Source organism: Heteronotia binoei, unplaced genomic scaffold (assembly GCF_032191835.1).
Source record: "Heteronotia binoei isolate CCM8104 ecotype False Entrance Well unplaced genomic scaffold, APGP_CSIRO_Hbin_v1 ptg001301l, whole genome shotgun sequence".
NCBI classification, from domain to species: domain Eukaryota; kingdom Metazoa; phylum Chordata; class Lepidosauria; order Squamata; family Gekkonidae; genus Heteronotia; species Heteronotia binoei.
Genome location: NW_026800229.1, coordinates 18,726 through 32,713, shown reverse-complemented (window position 1 = coordinate 32,713; position 13,988 = coordinate 18,726).

Sequence of the window (13,988 nt, the reverse complement as noted above, 5' to 3'; positions counted from 1 at the left end):
GAAGGTAATAAAATTTGTCTGCCAATTGGTGTTGCTGCAAGTCCAGGTAAATTACAAAAGGACATGCATTTCCTAGTTGCAGTCCACCTAATTTACTTCTCAGCATCAATCTATACATTATAAACATCATTTTAGTTTGCCACTAGAAAAAATAATACATAAAATCAGGGCTTTTTGTAGAAAAAGCCCAGCAGGAACTCATTTGCATATTAGGCCACACCCCCTGGTGTCACCATTGTTTCACACAGGGCTTTTTTGTGGGAAAAGTCCAGCAGGAATTAATTTGCATGTTAGGCCACACCACCTGACACCATACCAGCCGGAACTGTGTTCCTGTGCATTCCTGCTCACAAAAGGCCCTGCATACAATGAAAACGGGTTAAGAATATGTAATGAGATAAACAGCCAATATCCCTTATTTGAGTATGTCAATATAAAACTGATACACTATTATTAAAGAGTGATACACAATTATTAAATATTGGAATGCTGTGGATGTATAGCTACGCTATATACTATAGTGGATGTATGGCTATACTCACTGAGAGTGGGTTTAGCATATGTGAGATATGAGATAAAAAAACAATATTTATGAGATAAAAAAGCCAATATCCCTGTTCAGTCCTGGGGAGGTGTTTGTTCCAAGTTTCATAATAATTTGTAATTCAGCAGTTTCTCTCTCCATTCTGTTCTTGAAGTTCCTTTGCCCACTTGGATTTATCTGATATAGAACCTGGTTTCGAAAGTCCTTGGCCTTCAGCCATTCTTCCTATAAGAGCATGGTCTCCCTGGCCTGTGAAATTTCATCCTGCAGGGAAGGAAAATATTTTTCAATGGAGCACCATCAGCCTCCATTTTCTTTACTGACAATTTTTCCCAATTCTATTCCTAGGTGTGACATTTTCCTGCACTGAAAACAGTGAGAATTTTTAAAAAGGAATTTAAAAGTACTCAGGGCCAGTGTTCCCTCTAAGCTGAGTTAGTGTGAGCTAGCTCACACTTTCTTTAGCCTCCAGCTCATATACTGAGCCGCCTGCTAGCCGCTCTGAGTCTGCTTGCGGAGAGGGTGGTATACAAATTTAAAGTAAATTTTAAAAAATAAAACATTTTTGCCTTAGCTCAGGAAGGATGGCCCCAAAGCAAACTAATTTTTGCAGTGGCTCATGACTTTAATGCCAGGAGCTCACGAAGTAGACTTTTTGCTCCATAGACTCCACAGCTTAGAGCGGGGGTGGGGAACCTCCGTCCCAAAGGCTGTATGCGACCCTTGAGGTCACTTGGTGTGGCCCTCGGGGATTGCTGGGCTGAACCAAGCCATGTGGCAGCCTCCCTGGGGCCTGGCTGGCCAGCGAGGATCATGGGGCCCATGTGCTGGGCAGCAGCCTCCCCAGGGCCAGGAAGGGATCGATCACAAGGCCCAGATGTACTGTGCGGCAGCCTCCCTGGGGCCTGGCTGGCCGGCCAGAATTGCTGCAGGGCCTGGAAAAGTTACTGCCACAGTTCAGTTTGCACTTGATTATCCCAGATGGTGCAGCCTAATATGCTAATGTCTGTGACCTAATATGTTAATATTAGGAGATGTGGTCTAATATGCTACTGAGTTCCTGCTGGGCTTTTTCTACACAAAAGCCCTGGACCTATGCATTTGCCTAGGGCAGCAGGCTGGAGGGGGGGGGTGCCAGATTAGGCTCTCCCCCCCCCCTCTCTCTCTCTCAGCTTGACTTCGTGAACGAAGATTTAAGAAGGGTGCAATAGTCCATGTTTGCTGCAGGCTCGCTGGTGGCTGACAAGACCAATGTGGGACAGGCAGGTCTGGCCACAGTGGCTGCAGGGAAAAGTCTGATTTGGGGTTGGTGCTGTAGCAGTGTGATTCTTCCTCAATCTCCTTTTGTCCTCAAGACCAGCTATGCGTGCGTTCTCAAAGGAAGAGACAGCCTGGTGGATGGTGTGTCTCCATGCTTTGCGATCTGAGGCTAGGTCAGACCACTGGTGATGGTTGATGTGACAGGTGCTAAGGGATTTCTTCAAGGAGTCCTTGTACCTCTTCTTTGGTGCCCCTCTATTTCGATGGCCGGTGGAAAGTTAGGCTCTCCCCACATGACTTAAAATAGAAAAACAATTATTTGCATTAATTTTGCTGGCCTGAATCATTCTCCCTTGGCAGAGCACTGTTTTTTAAGTTGATAATTTTTATGGCCCGCAAATGATGTTATAAATATCCATGTGGCCCTTGGCAGAAAAAGGGTTCCCCCCCCCCCCCCGGCTTAGAGCGGGAGTGGCCAAACCATGGCTCAGGAGCCACATGTGGCTCTTTCACACATATTGTGTGGTTCTTGAAGTCCCCACCACCACATTGGCCAGCTTGGGGAAGGCATTTGTTTTTTTCAAATTACTTCTTAAAGCCAAGCCAGCCAGCAGCTTGAAGAATGCATTTAAAGTTGCCTTCTTTCCACCTCCCCACCCTCCATCTATTCCTTCCTTCCTTCCAAGAATCCCAGCTACAAATACAAGTTGATCGGTTGTGAACTGGCAGAGACTGACCAAGAGAGAGATCTTGGGGTCGTGGTAGATAACTCACTGAAAATGTCAAGACAGTGTGCGATTGCAATAAAAAAGGCCAACGCCATGCTGGGAATTATTAGGAAGCGAATTGAAAACAAATCAGCCAGTATCATAATGCCCCTGTATAAATTGATGGTGCGGTCTCATTTGGAATAATGTGTGCAGTTCTGGTCACCACACCTCAAAAAGGATATTATAGCATTGGAAAAAAGTCCAGAAAACGGCAACTAGAATGATTAAAGGTTTGGAACACTTTCCCTATGAAGAAAGGTTGAAACGCTTAGGGCTCTTTAGCTTGGAGAAACGTCGACTGCAGGGTGACATGATAGAGGTTTACAAGATTATGAATGGGATGGAGAAAGCAGAGAAAGGAGTCCTTTTCTCCCTTTCTCACAATACAAGAACTCGTGGGCATTCCATGAAATTGCTGAGCATTCAGATTAAAACGGATAAAAGGAAGTCCTTCTTCACCCAAAGGGTGATTAACATGTGGAATTCACTGCCACAGGAAGTGGTGGCAGCTACAACCATAGAGAGCTTCAACAGGGGGTTGGATAAAAATATGGAGCAGAGGTCCATCAGTGGCTATTAGCCACAGTGTGTGTGTGTGTGTGTGTATATATATTGGCCACAGAGTGGCCAATATATGTGTGACACAGAGTGTGACACAGAGTGTTGGACTGGAGGGGCCACTGGCCTGATCCAACAGGGCTTCTCTTATGTTCTCATGTGACACAGAGTGTTGGACTGGAGGGGCCATGGGCCTGATCCAACAGGGCTTCTCTTATGTTCTTATTTGACACAGAGTGTTGGACTGGATGGGCCATTGGCCTGATCCAACAGGGCTTCTCTTATGTTCTTATGTGACACAGAGTGTTGGACTGGAGGGGCCATTGGCCTGATCCAACACAGCTTCTCTTATGTTCTCATGTGACACAGAGTGTTGGACTGGAGGGGCCATTGGCCTGATCCAACATGGCTTCTCTTCTGTTCTTATGTGACACAGAGTGTTGGACTGGAGGGGCCATGGGCCTGATCCAACAGGGCTTCTCTTATGTTCTTATTTGACACAGAGTGTTGGACTGGATGGGCCATTGGCCTGATCCAACAGGGCTTCTCTTATGTTCTTATGTGACACAGAGTGTTGGACTGGAGGGGCCACTGGCCTGATCCAACAGGGCTTCTCTTATGTTCTTATGTGACACAGAGTGTTGGACTGGAGGGGCCACTGGCCTGATCCAACAGGGCTTCTCTTATGTTCTTATGTGACACAGAGTGTTCGACTGGAGGGGCCACTGGCCTGATCCAACAGGGCTTCTCTTATGTTCTTATGTGACACAGAGTGTTGGACTGGAGGGGCCACTGGCCTGATCCAACAGGGCTTCTCTTATGTTCTTATGTGACACAGAGTGTTGGACTGGAGGGGCCATTGGCCTGATCCAACAGGGCTTCTCTTATGTTCCTATGTGACACAGAGTGCTGGACTGGAGGGGCCACTGGCCTGATCCAACAGGGCTTCTCTTTTGTTCTTATGTGACACAGAGTGTTGGACTGGAGGGGCCACTGGCCTGATCCAACAGGGCTTCTCTTTTGTTCTTATGTGACACAGAGTGTTGGACTGGAGGGGCCACTGGCCTGATTCAACAGGGCTTCTCTTCTGTTCTTATGTGACACAGAGTGTGGGACTGGAGGGGCCATTGGCCTGATTTAACAGGGCTTCTCTTTTATGTTCTTATGTGACACAGAGTGTGGGACTGGAGGGGCCACTGGCCTGATCCAACAGGGCTTCTCTTATGTTCTTATGTGACACAGAGTGTTGGACTGGATGGGCCACGGGCCTGATCCAACAGGGCTTCTCTTATGTTCTTATGTGACACAGAGTGTTGGATTTGTATCCCGCCCTCCACTCTGAAGAGTCTCAGAGGGGCCACTGGCCTGATCCAACAGGGCTTCTCTTATGTTCTCATGTGACACAGAGTGTTGGACTGGAGGAGCCACTGGCCTGATCCAACAGGGCTTCTCTTATGTTCTTATGTGACACAGAGTGTTGGACTGGATGGGCCATTGGCCTGATCCAACAGGGCTTCTCTTATGTTCTTATGTGACTCAGAGTGTTGGACTGGAGGGGCCACTGGCCTGATCCAACAGGGCTTCTCTTAGGTTCCTTCCTTCCTCCCTTGCGGCTCTCAAACATCTGACAATGGTTCTATGTGGCTCTTCTGTTAAGCAAGTTTGGCCCCCCCTGCTTAGAGGGAACATTGTGATCCCCCTCCTCCCCCCAGATCCTTAATGGTACAGCCCAGACCAAGGTTGGCTGCTCAGTCAGAGGGAGGCCAGAGCGGAGGCCCTGCATGGCACAAAGCGGCATTTCCTCTCCCAGTCTGCATTGAGGGAGCATCGCTAGGCACCGCCACCCTGCCCACTCTGACCCCCTGGTCCAGACTAGAGCACCACCGGGGCTTTCTGAAATGTCTTCCCAGGAGCACTTTCTGGGCCTCCTGGCAGGGAGGGGAGGGGAGGGGAGGGACTGCCTGTCCTTCACTCCTGAACAGCCAAACCGAGCAGTGGGGAAGCAGCAGGCACTCCTCCCCCCATCTCTCGCCCAGCCCCAGTGCTGCTCCGTGAACTCTCTCCAGTGGATAGATCCAGGGGGACACAAATCCATGCTGGTCTGAAGCCCCAGGACCAAGCAGGAGTCCAGACCCACCTTTCAGACCAACCAAGTTTTATTCAGAATGTGAGCTTTTGTGTGCATGCGCACTGAATCAGATGATGGCAAGGGGTACAGTGAGCAGAGCTACACACAGCTGGTGGCCAGTGGTTCAGAATGGCAGAATCCAGTGGCAAAGCAGTGCAATGAACAAACTGAAAGAACATTTGGTCTGGACAGCATTTGCATGGGAAAGCAATATAAGGCGATTTATTGATTTAGATTTTTAGCCTGCTCTTCCCGTAGAACAGACTCAGGGCTGGTGACATCATATAATACAATCAACAGCTAAAAACCAATTTAAAATATATAAAATCTAATATTACAGAGTGACAATAGAGACTAAAATGGCAAATTCTGCCTCACAGACACGGCCTCTTGCCCAGATCCAGCAGGTCTTGTAGCCCTGGGAGGGAATGAAGTGGAGAGGCCGTAACAAGTGCCGTCCACTGCCTCAGTTGAAAGCCTGGCGAAAGAGCTCTGTCTTACAGACCCTGCGGAATTGGAGCAGATCCTGCAGGGCCCAGATCTCCAGGGGGAGCTCATTCCACCACGCAGGGGCCAAGGCCGAAAAGGCCCTTGCCTTTGCCGAGGCCACATGGACATCTCTGGGGCCAAGTGTTGGGTCGCTGATCGTAAAGACCTCCAGGGGTCATACAGGGAGAGGTGGTCCCGAAGGTATGCTGGCCTCTGCCCATATAGGGCTTTAAAGGCAAGAACCAACACCTTGAACCGGATCTGGTACTCAATAGGTTCACACAGCACAGGATGGATCTGCGCCCACACAGGCAACGACATCAACATCTGTGCAGCAGTGTTCTGCACCAGCTGGAGTTTCCGGAGCAGGGTCAAGGGCAGCCCCACATAGAGAGAGTTACAATAATCTAGCTTGGGTTGTGAGGGGCAAGATAAGGGATGGATAAATGGTGCCTGCTACCCTCCGACATCCTGACCCAGTTCTCAGGGACCCTGACACATACCAGACTCTCCCTTCCAAAGACCCACATCTCTCCCAAATCACACATCTTTCTGCCTTTGGACTGAGGAATGGGGGGGGGGGCATTCTGGCAAGAGGAGACACAGAAACCCCCCCCCCTTGCATTGAGGGGGGCCTTTCTCTCCCTCCTTTTCCCTCAGCGCTGCCTCCCCTCTTTGACCAGGCCAGCTGTGCATTGTGGAGCCCTCTCGGAGAGCCTTTCAGATGTCCGAAGAGGTTTGGCTCTGTGTCTGCATGCTGCCTCCCTCCTCCTGAAGGACCCCCTTTCTCTCTTTTCCCCCTTCCCTTCTCCCGAGGCGGGGGCTCCTGTGCAATTAGTGTTCCCCTAAAAACTGCACAGCAAAACAAGGTTTTTAAAGAGATGAGAAGAGACGGGAGCTGACAGAGGGGCCAGGAGGGAGTTCCCTGGGCCACATCAGAGGGGCTCTGCATCACGCCCCAGATGGGAGGAGGCGGGTTCCCTGCCTCTGCCTGAGTCCCCGGGCAGCTGTCAAGTCTCCCATCTGTCAGGGAACCTCCAGCCCGAGGCCCCCGTGCCCTGCCCTGACAGGGGCTGAGGGGGCAGGAGGGGGCCTGAGCCCTGCGGAGGCTGCCTAATTGCCTGGCCAGAGCCCCTCTCTCCAGGGATCCCAGGAATGGTCCGGGGGAGCCCAGCTTTCCCCACACATCTCCAGCCTGGCAGGTGCCACCGGCTCTGACCTGACAAGCATGTCAGCAATCACAGAGCAGCCCAGGAGTCCTTGCCTGACCCTCCGTGAAGTCAGGGCAAAGGAAAGATGACCTGCTGCAAAGAACCAAGGCCTGGCCTGGCCATGGTGGCCAGATGGAGGGGGGGCAGTTACAGGACCCTTCACCAGCCCCCTACTCCTCCTCCACACTTGGCAACAGCAGGTGCTGTTAAAGCCAGGGGGAAAAAAGAATATATTGGATTTACATCCTGCCCTATACTCTGAATCTCAGAGTGGTCACAATCTCCTTTACCTTCCCACCCCCCACAACAGACAGCCTGTGAGGTGGGTCATGGGTGGGACTGAGAGGGCTCTCCCAGAAGCTGCACTTTCAAGGACAGAGTCTCAGAGCGGCCTACAATCTCCTTTCCCTTCCTCCCCCACAACAGACACCCTGTGAGGTAGAAGAAGATATTGGATTTATATCCCGCCCTCCACTCCGAAGAGTCTCAGAGTGGCTCACAATCTCCTTTCCCTTCCTCCCCCACAACAGACACCCTGGGAGGTGGGTGGAGCTAAGAGAGCTCTCCCAGAACCTGGCCTTTCAAGGACAGAGTCTCAGAGCGGCCTCCAATCTCCTTTCCCTTCCTCCCCCACCACAGACACCCTGTGAGGTGGGTGGGGCTGAGGGAGCTCTCCCAGAAGCTGCCCTTTCAAGGACAGAGTCTCAGAGCAACCTACAATCTCCTTTCCCTTCCTCCCCTACAGCAGACACCCTGTGAGGTGGGTGGGGCTGAGAGAGCTCTCACAGAACCTGCCCTTTCAAGGACAGAGTCTCAGAGCAGCCTACAATCTCATTGAACTTCTTCCCTCACAACAGACACCCTGTGAGGTGGGTGGGGCTGAGACAGCTCTCTTGGAAGCTGCCCTTTCAAGGACAGAGTCTCAGAGCGGCCTCCAATCTCCTTTAACTTCCTCCCTCACAACAGACACCCTGTGAGGTGGATGGGGCTGAGAGAGCTCTTCCAGAAGCTGCCCTTTCAAGGACAGAGTCTTAGAGCGGCCTGCAATCTCCTTTCCCTTCCTCCCCCACAACAGACACCCTGTAAGGTGGATGGGGCTGAGAGAGCTCTCCCAGAAGCTGCCCTTTCAAGTACAGAGTCTCAGAGCGGCCTACAATCTCCTTTCCCTTCCTCCCCCACAACAGATACCCTGTGAGGTGGGTGGGGCTGAGAGAACTCTGACAGAAGCTGCCGTTTCAAGGACAACTGCTGTGAGAGCTCTGGCTGACCCCAGGCCATTCCAGCAGCTGCAAGTGGAGGAGTGGGGAATCAAACCCGGGTCTTCCAGGTAAGGGTCCACTACACCCACCTGGCACCAAGAGAGAGAGAGAGAGGATTGGGTCTCAAGGGCTCCCTGGGACCGGAGGGGGGGTTGGATGAAAGTCTGGGGTATCTCCGGGGCTTTTTCATTTAGAAGGGAGACGCCTGGGGGTGGGGGGTCGTGGCAGAGGCCTGTCCAATCATGCACAGGGTGGATACGAGAGTGGGCAAAGAGGGCTTTTCCTCCCTCTCCCCAAAGACTAGAGGGCATCCAGTGAAGCTGTGGGCAGCCAGAGTCACTTCTGGGGAGGGATGAAGGGGTGGGATTTGCTGCCAGGGGAGGGGGTGGGGGCCACAGGCGCAGACAACTTTCAAAGAGGACGAGATCGATTGATGGAGGCTATGGGGCTACGAGCTGTGGGGACTGAGGGGAACCTCCACCTCCAGAGGCCGTCAGTCTCTGAATCCCAGAGCCAGGAGGTAACATCCAGGGAAGGCCTCGGCCTCTCCGCCCTGGTTGGCCACTGTGTGAGGCGGGATGCTGGTCTAGATGGACCCTCCCCGGTCTGATCCAGTCCTGATGTGTCCCAACAGGCCCTCCCGGCTCTACAGATGGGGTGGCAGCCAGGAAGGCCACCTGGCCAGAGCAGCCCCCACCAGCCCCAGCATCCAGGGCCCCCTCGCCCTTCTCCTTCGGCTGTGAGGCCTGGGCCTTGCCCTGAGGACAACCATCTCTCCTTGGCCAGCCAGCAAGTGCAGAGTCCATCCCTGGGTGGTTGTGGCCGGCCAGCCGTCCATCGGACAGAGAGACAGGGCCAGGTGGGATGCTTAGTCACGTGGTTCAAGCTGAGACCTGAACATGAGAGAAGCCCTGTTGGATCAGGCCAGTGGCCCATCCAGTCCCACACTCTGTGTCACACAGTGGCCAAAACGCAGGTGCCATCAGGAGGTCCATCAGTGGGGCCAGGACACTAGAAGCCCTCCAGCTGTGCCCCCCCCCCCCAAGCACCAAGAATACAGAGCATCACTGCCGCAGACATAAGAACATAAGAGAAGCCCTGTTGGGTCAGGCCAGTGGCCCATCCAGTCCCACACTCTGTGTCACACAGTGGCCAAAAAACTCAGGTGTCATCAGGAGGTCCATCAGTGGGGCCAGGACACTAGAAGCCCCTGTTGCCCCCCAAGCACCAAAAATACAGAGCATCCCTGCCCCAGACATAAGAACATAAGAGAAGCCATGTTGGATTAGGCCAATGGCCCCTCCAGTCCAACACTCTGTCAAACAGGGGCCAAAAAACTCAGGGGCCATCAGGAGGTCCATCAGTGGGGCCAGGACACTAGTAGCCCTCCTGCTGTGCCCGCCCCAAGCACCAAGAAGACAGAGCATCACTGTTCCAAAGAGAGTGTTCCATCTATCCCCTGTGGCAAAGAGCCACTGATGGACCTCTGCTCCATATGCTTATCCAGTCCCCTCTTGAAGGTGGCTATGCTTGTAGCCGCCACCACCTCTTGTGGCAGTGACTTCCACCTGTTAATCACCCATTGGGTGAAGGACTTCCTTTTATCCATTCTAACCTGACTGCTCAGCAATTTCATCAAATGCCCACAAGTTCTTGTATTGTGAGAAAGGGAGAAAAGTCCTTCTTTCTACCTTCTGAATCCCATGCATAATCTTGTAAACCTCTCTCATGTCACCCCTTTAGTCCTTCTCGTTGCCCCTTTCTGCACTTTCCCCAATGCTATAATATCTTTTTTGAGGTGACCAGCAGGTGGGCTTCTCTAGGGCTGCTGCCAACTCTGGGTTAGGGAATTCCTGGAGATTTGTGGGACTGGGTCTGGGAGGGGAGACACTTCAGTGGGGTTTCATGCCCTAGAGTCCCCCCTCCAAAGCGGCCGTTTTTCTACAGCAGGGGAACTGGTCTCTGCAGACTTGTGATTCCCGGAGATCTCCAGGCCCCACCTGGAGGCTGGCAGCCCCACGAGTAACTGCAGGTAATTTCCTCCTTCGGCAGGCCCTGGAGACGGGACTCTGGGAAGGCAGGGCAGGGCAGGGGGAACCAATGTCGTCCAGAAGCCAAGCTGGAGCCAGGAGCTGGTGTGGAAATGCCCTTGGCTTCCCTTCTGGAGAGGGGGAGCAGGTGGGTGGTGGCAGGGAGAGAGAGAGAGCCAGGCTCCGCTGGGCTCCTGGGCTGGAGGCCAAAGCAAACTGTGCTGCCCGCTTGCCTTGCTGCTGAGCTGCCTCGGTCAGGCACAGCCAGAGCGAGGCTCAGCCGGGGCTTCTCTGCCAGAGATCCTTCGCCAGCCCGCCTGGGCTTTCTTTGCACTCTGGAAGCCTGTCAGAGCGTGGGGGAGGCATTTAAAAGTTCAAGGTGATGTGCAGACAGGCTGGAAAGAAGACCCATGCTTTAAGAAGAGAAATCAATCTTTACAGGGAAAGGTACTTGGGATCAAAGGAAATAAACGGTGCATTCTCCCTTGCTAAGGGCAGCCTAGCAGCTGCCGGGCTCTTTTGCAAGATGGAGGTTCTTCTTGCTTTCTCCTCCCCAGCGAGCAGAGAGACAGGAAGGACAGCTGTTGAGCTTGTTTAGAAGATCAAAGCATTCTTCCAAACCAGGTGTGACCAACAAAAAGGTTAAAGGGCAACACATTTCCTTCTTGCTTTTCCTCGGCTTAGTACAGACAGTTTCTAATTGGATACAAACTACAATACAATACATCATATCTTATTTACTTGCTACTAACATGTTAACCCCAAGGCTTTTTTTGAGCAGGAACACAGTCCCGGCAGGCTTGGTGTCAGGGGGTGTGGCCAGATATGCCAATGAGTTCCTGCTGGGCTTTTTCTACAAAAAAGGCCCTGGATAGTGGCTGAAATGGAAACAACTTTAATTCAGCATGGAGAAATAAAAACAAAGCTCAGAGGGACGCTCTGAAGATGAATGAGAAGCATTTCTGTAGGAGCTTCTGAGTCACACCTCCCTCCCTCCAGCGTGGAGTCCTGATTTGAGTGTCAGACCTGGGAGATTGAGGTTCAAATCCCTGCTCTGCCATGGCAGTTTCTTGGGTGACCTTGGGCCAGTCACAGGCTCTCCGCTCAACCTACCCCACAGGGTGAATTGGAGTGCGGGAGAAGGGATCCCATAGGGGAGAAAGGCCGGGCATAAATGAAGTGAATTGTAAGAACTGTGAAGTTCATTCCCAACAGACATATCGATGATGACCACACACATCAGTGCCTTTAAAAGAAGACTGGAGAGACTGACGGAGGAGAGGCCCATCTGTGGCTACCAGCCCTGGTGACGAAAGAGAACCTCCATCTCCAGAGGCAGTCAGCCTCTGAATCCCAGAGCCCTGCAGGAGGCTACATCAGGAGAAGGCCTCAGCCTCTGTGCCCTGTTTGGGGGTCTTCCAGGGCACTGCTTCTGCCCCTTCTCTCCCCCACCCCAGGGAGCTCTTGTGATGCCCGCTGTTTCCCAAGGAGGAAGCTTATGGTGGGCCACAGAAGACTGTCTGAGAGCCCCCATGCCTCTGACCATGCGCAGAGTGTCCCTCCACCCCCAGGGAGTAAGCACAGGCAGCCATCCCAGCTGGCCAGGGGGCTTACTGGGTCAAACGTCTGGCTGGAGGAGGAACCGCAGAGAGCGCCTGGATACTGGTGACATTGGAGGGGGGAAGACCCTCGAGACCCCTGTCCAGGCCTTCCCGTCCCGCTTTGCCCCCTTTCCTGGGGTTGGAGCTCCCACATTGAAGCTGGGAGGGGGGCCCTGCTTTTCTTTGCTGCCCCCCAGCAGTGGCCGTGCCACACACCCCATATACAGGGGAAATGCGTGCGAGGGCAATGACATTATGGCCAAGGAAAGGAAGAGAAATGTGATTTCCCATCAGCAGCTTCAGAGACTCGGGGCCAAGGGAGGGGAAGGAGGGTAAAAATAGTGCATCTGGAAGGGGGGGGCCTGAGGAGGTGCCACTCCTTGTCATTTCCATCTAGACATCCCCTCCACGCACACACCCACACACCCATCAGGGGCTGGCAGCAAGAAGTGACAAGCAAAGCAGCTCTGTTGGAGGAGGAGGAGATGATGATGATGATATTGGATTTTTATCCCATCGTCCACTCTGAATCCCAGAGCCTCAGAGCAGCTCACAATCTCCTATATCTCCCTCCCCCACAACAGACACCCTGGGTGGAGCTGAGAGAGCTCTCCCAGAAGCTGCCCTTTCAAGGACAGAATCTAAGAGCGGCCTACAATCTCCTTTCCCTTCCTTCCCCACAAAAGGCACCGTGTGAGGCGGGTGGGGCTGAGAGAGTTCTCCCAGAAGCTGCTCTTTCAAGGACAGAATCTCAGAGTGGCCTACAATCTCCTTTCCCTTCCTCCCCCACAACAGACACCCTGGGTGGAGCTGAGAGAGCTCTCCCAGAAGCTGCCCTTTCAAGGACAGAATCTAAGAGCCGCCTACAATCTCCTTTCCCTTCCTTCCCCACAAAAGGCACCCTGTGAGGCGGGGGTGGGGCTGAGAGAGTTCTCCCAGAGCTGCCCTTTCAAGGACAGAATCTCAGAGTGGCCTACAATCTCCTTTCCCTTCCTCCCCCACAACAGACACCCTGGGTGGGGCTGAGAGAGCTCTCCAGAAGCTGCCCTTTCAAGGACAGAATCTAAGAGCGGCCTACAATCTCCTTTTCCCTTCCTTCCCCACAAAAGGCACCCTGTGAGGCGGGTGGGGCTGAGAGAGTTCTCCCAGAAGCTGCCCTTTCAAGGACAGAATCTCAGAGTGGCCTACAATCTCCTTTCCTTCCTCCCCCACAACAGACACCCTGGGTGGAGCTGAGAGAGCTCTCCCAGAAGCTGCCCTTTCAAGGACAGAATCTAAGAGCGGCCTACAATCTCCTTTCCCTTCCTTCCCCACAAAAGGCACCTGTGAGGCGGGTGGGGCTGAGAGAGTTCTCCCAGAAGCTGCCCTTTCAAGGACAGAATCTCAGAGTGGCCTACAATCTCCTTTTCCCTTCCTCCCCACAACAGACACCCTGGGTGGGGCTGAGAGAGCTCTCCCAGAAGCTGCCCTTTCAAGGACAGAATCTAAGAGCGGCCTACAATCTCCTTTCCCTTCCTTCCCCACAAAAGGCACCCTGTGAGGCGGGTGGGGCTGAGAGAGTTCTCCAGAAGCTGCCCTTTCAAGGACAGAATCTCAGAGTGGGCCTACAATCTCCTTTCCTTCCTCCCCCACAACAGAAAGCCTGGGTGGGTGGGGCTGAGAGAGCTCTCCCAGCAGCTGCCCTTTCAAGGACACCCTCTATGAGAGCTCTGGCTTACCCAAGGCCATTCCAGCAGCTGCCAGTGGAGAAGCGGGGGAATCAAACCCTGTGAGGTGGTTGGGGCTGAGAGAGCTATCTCAGAAGCTACCCTTTCAAGGACAACTCCTACGAGAGCTAGGGCTGACCCAAGGCCATATGGCTGACCCAAAGCTTCCATGAGCTCATTGGGCAAGGATCGCTGCCCCCCCCCCAAGAACGGGGCTCTGCTGCAGTTCTGGACCTTCACTGGGAGCCACGGCAGCAGCCCTGGGGAGGGGAACGTGAAGCCCCAGCGTGTGGGGTTCTGGCACCCGAGGCAGAACTCCACCGCCCAGCCCCCCACCCCTGGGAGAAAAATTGTGCGTGTGATTTGCGCACACCCGGAGGTGACATCATTGCACCATGCACTGGGCTCTCCGAATTCGGAGGATGCTGAGAA